Raw genomic sequence first — 10,921 nt, 5'->3', positions numbered from 1 at the left:
AGAGTGGGGGGATAACCTCTTTCATTCGGCTTACTTGCATTAGCATCCAAATGTCTTCAAGTGATTTACTGGATTTCTCTAAAGAAATCAACTGTAATTTGCATTTGACTTGGTGTAACTCTGAAACAGCTCTAAGTGGAAGCAGCTTTATTTAAAAGCTGAGGATATTCCTACATTATTAATGTTTTAAATGATGAGTAATTTAAACAAAGTATGGCAAAAATGAACTCTTGAACACTCAAAGTAGGTTAAAAATTAATCTGTTAGAACTTGTCTTGCTCGGACACAGAAATCACACATACTGTATCTTGCTTCACAATCAAAATTGACTTGGCTTTTAAAATCAATGTTTCCTCTTCATTTTTAGATAACTTATGTATAAAACACATGATACTCTAAAGCCTTCGGACATTATTACGATGAGCTTTGCTCGATTACAGTTTAATGTAAAAGATTGATAATTTATACTAAATTATGACTTTCTTTTTTATTTCTCCACTTGTATCCCCAACTGAACCCAATATCTTGCAATTACAAAAATATATCCTACCCTATATTCATACAAAATGAAATTATTTCAATAGGGTTTCCTTTTGAATAAATATGTGTCTCCATCTGTAAACCGTCTTAATGCCGTTTTTAATTCAGTTTAATCTTAATCAGCTACAGAATAAGTCATTAGGCCTGCTGTGCTGCCCTCTGAACATTTCAGTTCCACATTGTACTACAAATGTGTCCTTATTTGACATCAAACAATGGTCATTGTACACTTCAGAGTGTAGATCAAACGGGGTAAAGTGACCTCTCCGTGGTGGTTATCTCGGGTCACGACGTGTGGCAGTGGGACACAGCTGGTGCCCGCGGCCAGATGACGGAGGTGAGGTGACAGGACAGGGCTGAAAAAGCTCTGCTGTCCACCTGCCGCCCTTTAGAGCTCCCGTTGCTCCTGCTGAGCGCCACCATGGCAACCAAAGAGCTCCCTACTGATTGGCCAAGCTGTTACAAATTAGCACATCAGACAGCTTCATAGAGTCATTAGCATATAAAGAGGTGAGCTGAGGGCACAGAGGTGATATTATTTTGGGCTTTCCCCGGAGTGCCCCTGGTCTTTTATAATGACCACTGAGCACCTGTACTTGGTCCCTGAGCACTGCCAACAAGGTGCTTTTCTGTCAGTCATTTGTCAGTCCTGCCTTCAGGCTATGGTGGTTCACCAGGGAGGACGGAACAGTGTCTAGGAGGATATAGACAGGGCCTGTGGGATCAGCTGGGAGAGTGCCCCGGGGTAAAGAGAGGGCAAAGAGTGCAACATCAGCAACATCACTTTCATCCTCATCGTCACACATCTGACCTCAACACTACTACTTCTCATTATCATCCTTATACTCATTTCTTCCTTCCATCTTTTCCACCTCCTGCTACATGTGTGGGCCTACAGTGACAGATGCAGAGGGTCCGACCCCTTATAAAACTGTTCTGGCAGGCTTACAGTTTAACCACAGTAACTCAGGGTCCAAAGGTCAAACAGTAGGCGGTCAATGGGCGGCAGGAGGATCAATTCTTATCATCAGTCCAAATGAGACGGGACATCATTAAAAGCTAGTTTCTGTTAATGAGAAGCACTTCCCAGGGTCCCATTATAGTATTTACAATTTGCTCAATAGTGAATGAACCAAGAGCCCGTATTGATTCCTCACAGCTGAAGAACATGAGCAACATCAACTGTTCCTGTTACTGTCAGTAATGATTCTTTGCGATTGTTTAGAGGGCTTATCAATAAATGCTGCCCTAAAAGAGAAATCCTTTGTTCTGTCTTGTATACTCAAAATAAAGTGGTATATGTGTTGATTTATATGGAGAGCTGGAAGAAATACAAAGAAAGACGGCTACAAACGGGGGGGGGAAATGCTCTGATCCAAGCAAGCCAGAACATATGTGGTGCCAGAGGCAGAGTTTGAAGTATTACCCAACGATACATCACGTATGGTACCACTTGGATTTCCTACCTCTGCTTCTCTAAGAAGGATTGACCTCTCCATATTGATTCTATTTCCTTCCCTGTATCAGCTCAAGGCCCACATTGCTAAACAGCCTGTAATACAGCGGTGCCATCATGGACCCTGTGTGTGCGTGCTCATTGAGTGATGGCCTTGTTTCAATGTCACAACATTCAATCCAAGGTTAGACAAGTGTAACATCAAACACTCTATGTATCTGCTTTCATTTCCATATGTAATGTTCACGCTGACTTTGAGCAATGACATAATACTTGCTGTCTGATGCCATCTTTGTGTCTGTCTGGAGCCTAATGGTTTCTTTAATTACAAGGCTGGGAGACGCAGCAGCTATGGAACAAAAGCCCTCAGTAACTACGCCTCCCATGATGCAATTAGCTCTGGATACAACATCCTGGTGTGTCCTGTAGCTTTCACCTGGGACAACTCTGTAATCTGTTACCACTTACATTCCTGGCTGTCCTTCACTATCCCATCATCTCTCACATTACACGGCCAAACTTCCTCATCATTTGATTAACAAGCAACCTTTTTTGGCTCGGTAACATCCCATTTTAATCCGTCAACCCTTCCTCAGAGTCCAAAACATTTCACGGCTTTTTTCCCAGGGCCTTGTTTACTTCCTGTAGCAGGATCCTTCACCCTGAGTGCTGAGTCCACCCTAGGGTTCAACAGAGAACGCTTTCAAGTGTTTCAAGTAGTTTAAAGCATTGAGCTCCCTCTTCACTGCTCTCCCTCTTTTGTCCATGAGATGTGTATCCCCCCCCCTCCTTTTTACGCTGAGTACTACACTCCCTAGCAAGGAAAGTATCATGTTCTCTCAAGGACACTTTTTTTCTATGTGGTGTGGAATCTTTCTCTTGACTCCTCACCCCTTCAGAAGCTATTTGAATATCTGAATACTGAATACCGTTTCAGCTGGTCCACGTTAGCTGAGAGACAGACAAAATAGATGGAATTCGAGAGGAAGAGGAGGATGTTTTTTGGAATGGTTACCACAAGGGAATAGTAACTATTAACGTCTAATCGCTTCCATTTTCTAGAAGTACTTAATAGACCGCAATTGAGCACTTCTCTCCTTTTTGAGTGGTTTGTGAGAGAGAATGTAATCCCTCGTACTGCTGAATATGCTGATTGGTAATCATTAACAGTTTAAATCAGAAGATTATTCTCAGCTTTGTTTTCCACACTGTTCAGTCATTTATCTTCCTTTTTCAAATCACAGCCATCTTTTATTCCTCCATTGTAGAACTCACCCCTCCTCACAATGACCCCTCAAAGTGAAGGAGGAAGTTTCCAGATGGTTTAGCACTTGTCAGGGTGACTCAGTGACCCCAGATGCTGTCCAGATGCAGGTCAACAGTGGGGTGCAGGACGCTGTCCAAGTGACTTACAGCTCGCTGTAAAAGGCCACTCCGGACAGAAAAGAGTGGGGGTAAACTCTAAACTCCACCTTGCAGAATGAATCAAATAGAAACGCCCGAAGATTGAGTTCCTTATTACTGTGTTTAGTTCTCCTCTAATGTTGTGGCAGCTCGTTGTGAGAAAGTTAACGCGTTAGTCGGAGAGTTGTCACCAGAGGTTCTGTTCTGGATCACTGGAACAGATTAAGCAGCATTTAAGGTTTCCAAATGTTGTTGAGTTATTGCTCGCTGCATGTAGAGGAAAAACATTGCTGCAAATATCCTAATGTTAACACCTCCAGTGGGTTTTAGCTTTGGTGACATATTTCTGCGTTGGGAACACTGGGAATATTATGCTCCATTAACTTTTAATGTAGTAACTTTCTGCAAGCATCACAGTGAAGCCCAAAGTCACTTTCATGTTTGATTAAAACACTTTAAGCAGAATGTAATCAGTTTTTGTTTGGCCATTTATTTAATATGACTGCTGAATCTCTCAGCGAAGCACAATTAGCTCCGGTGAAGTGATCAAATGATGCATAAAAGGACTGATACCCAGGGAGCGAGTGCAGAGATGCAGAAAAAATCAGAAGCTTCTACTTTCCTTCAAAACTTGCTTGTGTTATTTTTTCTTAATTAACCAGGGTTGTTTCATTGGTCCCAGAGTGCCTAGTGGCTTGAGTAATAGAAATAAAGGTCCCCTAATGGACTGAGGGCAGACGTTATTATTTTTGCCCTTCAATCTGGCCCCCCGGAGCACCCTTCGACCAAGATGCGGCCCATTCTTTAAACAACGGCCATAAAAGCCAATGAACCTTAGGAATATGTTTGCCATATGGCCTTTGATTGTTAGTGGGAGAAAGAGAGGGAGAAAGAAAGCATAAAGGGACTGAGGGGTGTGTGTGTGTGTGTGTAGAGGGGGGTGTCCTCAAAATTCCCTATGCTACATGGTGCTACGGCGAAGCCTGTGTAAGTGGTGGCAGTGTGAACATTATCCAGACGTGTGTGTGTGTGTGTGTGTGTGTGTGTGTGTGTGTGTGTGTGTGTGTGTGTGTGTGTGTGTGTGTGTGTGTGTGTGTGTGTGTGTGTGTGTGTGTGTGTGTGTGTGTGTGTGTGTGTGTGTGTGTGTGTGTGTGTGTGTGTGTGTGTGTGTGTGTGTGTGTGTGTGTGTGTGTGTGTGTGTGTGTGTGTGTGTGTGTGTGTGTGTGTGTGTGTGTGTGTGTGTGTGTGTGTGTGTGTGTGTGTGTGTGTGTGTGTGTGTGTGTGTGTGTGTGTGTGTGTGTGTGTGTGTGTGTGTGTGTGTGTGTGATTTACAGCACTGGACTGCAACAGTGGTTCTAGGGGTGAGGGGTTTATGCAGGCTCTAAGAGTCAGGCCAACAGGGGGCTACACAAACCTGCAGAACCATTCAGACTCTACACGCACGCACGCACGCACACACACACACACACCCACACCCACATACGTAGACATACTATCTGACCTGACTGTGGCCCATCAACATGTCTCTTTGATAAATGATCAACAGTAAGAACGTTTTTAAAGACAAATTAAACATGTGCACCTTTATACTTTAACAGAGACTTATGTGTGTATGTGTGTGTGTATTTTATCACTCAATTTGAACTATTAAAATAACTTAACTTTATTTGATATTGGGTATCATTTTTGTAGTAGAGTTTCTCTTTATGAGGGTCAAGAGGACAGAGAGTGCCGTATGCTGCACACATTTTAAAGCCCCTTAAGACGTTTGAGTTTTACCATGCAGATGTTATGTTATTCTTTAAGTAAAGTGACTGGAAGAGGCCAGTGGTAGGGCTTGATATTTGTTCACTTTTCAATATAACAATGGCTTGGCAGTCAAACAGTAAATCGATAATATAGGATTTTGTTGCAGTGCTAGCAGGATTGTTAAACAGAACATGTCAATATAACAAAAATAATAAGGATCAGACTTAAATACTTTTCTCAAGCAATATTTTTTAAATACTTGCTCAGGTGGTGCATATATAATGAGTGGATAACTAGCATGTTCTCACTGTTTTCATTTCATAAGGAGAATAACTCATTGAATAGTCTCTTTGCTGTAATAGAAAACAGCATTTTCTGATGGGGCTAGTATAAAATCATGAAATGGTGGTGCATGAGTGGAACTTATATTGCATTAGCCTTCAAATAATGTGATTTTGTGTGAAGCTTTTGGCTTGTGTACTGTGTGCATATACAGTAAATGTTTTCTCTTTGTTCTGTTGCCATGCATAATGCAGTTTGGCCTGTGCTGTGGATATCCATGCCACTGTCCTCTCTTATCTCCCCTCAGTCCGCTCCTTTGTCCTGGGATCCCGCAGAGTTCCCAGCTACATGGGCACTTACAGCTCGACAGTCTCCTCGCTATCAACCCGGCCTGCTATCTTCTCCTGGGCCACGGCTGACACTCCATTGAGAGAAGATTACAGCGTTGGTCTTTGTTCTACTAATCACCCTGCCTCTATTCCATGTACATGCATGGTGATTCCAAGACATGCAAAAGCTGGGAAAGTAGCTGAGTAATTAGGTTTACTAATCACACTTTCATTAGCCTCTAGGTCTGAATCTCGATGCTTCTAAGAACAGGAAGATTTACTTTTCTTTTAGAGCCTTTCTCTTTGTGTACAGCTAAATTATTCAAAAAGAGAGTGATATCATAATTAGGAGTTGCAAACGCGCTGTAAATAAATCATTTGGCTATTCATCTAAGGGTGTCCTTTAAGAGTTCAATGACATGCTTTGTGTTTGCTGCTGATACAGTTTGTCACTGCAGAACAAAGATGTGTCCATACTGTCCAGATAGGGGCAGCAAAGCTTATTCTAAGCACTGCGACAAATGTATTTAAAACAGGATAAACAATGTTATGTACTCTGGATTAGGTTTAATATTAACTTTTCCTCTTGAGATGATTAGTGTGTTAATTAAATCAATAGCAGTGTAAAGAAAAGCCTCTGAGGCCAGGCATTTTGCTGAATCTCGCAGAGGCACGTGCGGCATTATGCTGGTCTATGCAGAAGAGAGGCACACTGTGAGGAATTTGATCTTCTTAATTCTTTGTCATCCCAGGACTGTCACAGCAGTTTTATCTCTGGCTCATATAGCTGTCTGCTCCTGCTCCATCTGGCTGATTTAGAGCCTGTTGCGCTCCATGATAGGCAGAGAAGTTGCTGTGCTCAGACGTTAAGTCCAATGTTATGGTCGCTTAACATTATTACCCATATCTCTCAATCTTTGCTGCGATGCACATGTGTACATATACCTGTGTACAAACATATTGTGTGTGCTGTAGTAGAGGGGAATGGATATATCATAAAATTAAAGGATATACATAACCCCCAATGAAAGGGGCTCTCAAATAATGCAGCACAGCTCCAAATAACTTGGCTGCTGCGTTCTCCATTCCCATAGGAGGCCCAGTTATTGCCTTGGGAATTTATGAGGCTTCATCAACACCATTCAGAGAGATTTTACGGCCGCTCATTCAGCCAATATGAAGCTTTACTGGACCTCATGAGAGCCATCTGTGTCTCTCTGTCTGTCTGCAGATATTAAAAGCAACCTTGTTCACCCTGCTTGATGCCATGCCTAAAGCTTTCTTGTCTAATACAACTTAGAATTTCACATTTCTGTGTTTTTTGTGTATTAAATACTTTACTTGCCTTGGTACTTGCCAGTGTGTTATTTGTTCCAATTAGCAGTGAGAGATGACGGTGGCTGACCTGTGCAAACGCGCTACAACAGCCCAAAACACTTGAAAAACCAACACACTCTCACTCCATAATCGTCCAGGAGCGACGTTTGGTCAGTGTCCGTGGCTTGCAGTTGTGACGCTCCTAGGCTCCTTCAGCGTCATAAAGGGACGCAAATAGCTTTCAACTGATTGCAATGTATTCCCATCTGCGGCGAGATTTGACGCTCATGGAAGCACGGCATTCGTTTGTGTCGGCTGCCCTTAAAGGCAATGTGAGCGTCCATTCTCATTGGATAACGGATAATTGTACACCCGGAAGTAAGTATTCCCCTTACTGTCGATTGATTTTACAGTGATATCTGCACTACTCATCGACTAAAAAACACCAGATTATCCTTGTTAATTACACAACATTGATTGGTTGAAATTGTGTGCAATGCTTTTGTATTTTTCCCCTTTGATTCGGAGAAACAAATATTTTTTCGGAGTAAAGGATGGCAGAAGACACTACACTATATACCCAGAATCCCCAGCTATCGTTTAGGACTACACCATGTGCTCTGTATGACAAACCCCGTTTTTTTTCACCATTCAATCCAATGGCTGGCGTCTATGTCACGTGATCTTCAAATTTCTCCCTGCAGAAAAAAAAAACATGGCCGAACTTCGTTTTATTCTCGGTGGAAAATGCCTATTTTAAAGTTAGTTTGGCCATTCAAATGCGTTTTGATGTCACAGATTATGTGTGCAGTGGATGTACATGATCTTTAGTTTGCTAGGTATTACGAAGATTACTTCAGGAAATTGCGTCCATAGAACGTTTTCATTGTTACCAAGGTGGTTGCAGCCGACACAAACGAATGCCGTGCTTCCATGAGCGTCAAATCCCGCCGCAGATGGGAATACATTGCAATCAGTTGAAAGCTATTTGCGTCCCTTTATGAAGCTGAAGGAGCCTAGGAGCGTCACAACTGCACGCCACGGACACTGACCAAACGTCGCTCCTGGACGATTATGGAGTGAGTGTGTTGGAAAAACGCACTGCACTTTCAAAACGCGGAAAATACATAAAGCTGAAAAGAATAAAACGCTGTGACTGTTGGCAGATTTAAGCCCAATCACAAACCACGCCCTACACCCTACCCCTACACACTCCCCCTCCGCGACGGAGTGAACTCCGTGGAGTGACACTCGCAGCTCAACGAGGCTCCCTCCTGTCAGATGGAGGGATCAATACAGCGGCAAGCTTTGGGACGGCCTCCCCTCTCTCCGGCAGAAACAGGAAATGCCATAACTGTAACAACGGTTTCAAATCAGCATCTTTTAGACAAAACATTTTAAAATTAATAACTAAAATAAAACTCCAAACATCTTTAATTGTTACTTTTTTGTAAAGCTCTTTTAGTTTTAAACCTGATTTTTAAAAGCTTTTTAGTTTTTGCAATAGTCTGTAAATATACACAACTTTATAATAAAATGCACACATTTACCTTTTTCTAGACTAAACACAGGTAGGCTATGATCCTAAGTTAAAACATATGAGGCTATCATGAGGTTGTTAACATCGCAATGTATCAGTGGATGTTTATCAGTGAACTACGTGTAAGTGGTGGCTCTGGGGTTATTGTGTGAGCCACCACTTGAGAATTGTCGTATTTTTTAAGAAAATGTTTTCTTATGTCCATCTTCAAAAACTCTGAGTCCGACTGACAGTTTATTTTAAACATTGTCACAGCTCACAGGATAGGTACTTGTCAGCCAATAAGACAGATGTGTATTTCCATTCAACTCTCTGGTTGGTCTGGTGTCTAGCCTTTGTTGCATTCACTGAACACGGGAAATTACAATCCTGCCGTCCTCTCTTGTGTCATGATGAGGTTCAGGTAAAGCACGGTTAATGTATTATATTATTGACTCAATAATATAATACATGACTTTGAGAGTAGGCAATCTAGGCATATTAACACAATTAATTAAACATACTTATCACAGCGACGGTGTAATGAGATTATTTTTTTTGTTGCTAGGGGGGCCTTAGTGGCTGCGGGGCCCTAAGCGGCCGCTTATGTCGCTTAATGGGTCGGGCCGGCTCTGGGTGTAGGGTGTGGTTTGGGATTGGGCCTTAGTTTGTCTGATAGATGATAGTTTTTTGTCAGTATATTTGAAATGACAAGGTGAGCTGCTTTAGCTAGCTAGCTTAAAGCAGATATGCAATAGTATGGAAAAGAATCATGCAATCACATTGTTAAAATAGTTCAATGAAACTTACATTTTAGATTAGTTTCCAGTGATTATGACTGTTGGTCAACTTCATAAACGCTGAATGTCAACAAGCGCTCTGGTCCCAGATCTGTGTATTACATTTTAGTGTCCCCGTTTCTGTTGTGTTTTCAGCTTCCTCTGCTATTTTTCATTTTGCAGCGTTTCATTTATTCAGAGCTTTTAGTAAACCATGAGCTTGTTTCGTCAAGTTGGTGAAGACGTTTCTTCATTTGCATTTTGGCAAATCGGTTTTTGGGTGTTTGCACGGGTCGGCTACGTAGAGAGATCCCTATTGTTCCGCTGTTGAGAGGTGGTTTTATTGAAATGAAGTTCAGCGCTGGCAAATTATTTGATCCTTTGTGGCATGTGGCCCTCATGCTGATCATGCATTTTTTACACACATATGATCCGAATTTGGTGGATCCATGCTGTAGAAGTTTTGCGGCTCATCTTAAAAATCATCTGTTCAGAAGTCCTCCGAATCCAAATATGTGTATGGTTGGCCAATAAGTGTTACAAGTGCCACTTACGTTTCATGAGGCAGAAAGGGAGCCATGTGATGTTTCCCAGCTGCTATACGTGCACTCACTGATGTTTAAGTCATACTTGCCAACCTTGAGACCTCAGAAATCAGGAGCATTTCAAAATGTTAGATTAACATTAACATGCTTATTGTAGTTGCGGCCTGTAAAGATAAGATAAGATGGACTTTTATTAATCCCTCGTGGGGAAATTGTTCCTCTGCATTTGACCCATCCTAGTGTTAGGAGCAGTGTGCTGCCATTTTGAACGGCGCCCGGGGAGCAGTGCGTTGCTCAGGGACACCTCGGTAGCACTTGGTCTTGCCGGGACTTGAACTGGTGACCTTCCAAGTCCCTATCGACTTCGCCACCACCGCCCACCATCCTTGGAAAGGGTTAGGCAGAGAGGCACACTTGCACACCACTGCTTGCTCTAACTAAACCACCAAGCTCCTGTCCTCGTGACTGTGACACGTCCATCGCCCTCCTCCATCTTCGCTACTCTTTCACTGCCGATAACATGATTAGGCCCTCAGTGCGAGTGCATGTTGGTGGAAGTGATGTTGATGTATGGCAGAAGCTGAAGTTCATTTAGTCCGCTGCCGATCTCATCTTTTATTCCCTGAGCATGATGGACGCCCCCAGGGTCAAGGGTCAGCTATGTGTGGTGCTGACCTTGGCTCAGTCTTGACCTTGGGAATGGGTTGGTACGGTTGGTATTAAGTCCTTTTCCTTTACTACATGACAAATGAATGGCTGTGTCATTTGGAAAAAGAAAAAAAAACACACTGTGTCCACTTTGACCTCTTTGTACGGCGCTCCGGGGAAATGTAGACACGGAATCTACTCTTGGGGTATCCGCACGGCCCCCAGCGGCCAGGGATCATGTTCCTAAATAACCTCCAGACATCCTCAGGGATTTATGGACCAACTCGGCTATAAGTACACCTCGGATCAGGGTCAACTTTGATGGGGCACAGCCAGGCGAGTATTGTGTGGTG

This window comes from Gymnodraco acuticeps, unplaced genomic scaffold, assembly GCF_902827175.1.
Source record: "Gymnodraco acuticeps unplaced genomic scaffold, fGymAcu1.1, whole genome shotgun sequence".
NCBI classification, from domain to species: domain Eukaryota; kingdom Metazoa; phylum Chordata; class Actinopteri; order Perciformes; family Bathydraconidae; genus Gymnodraco; species Gymnodraco acuticeps.
This window is presented reverse-complemented; position numbering follows the sequence as displayed.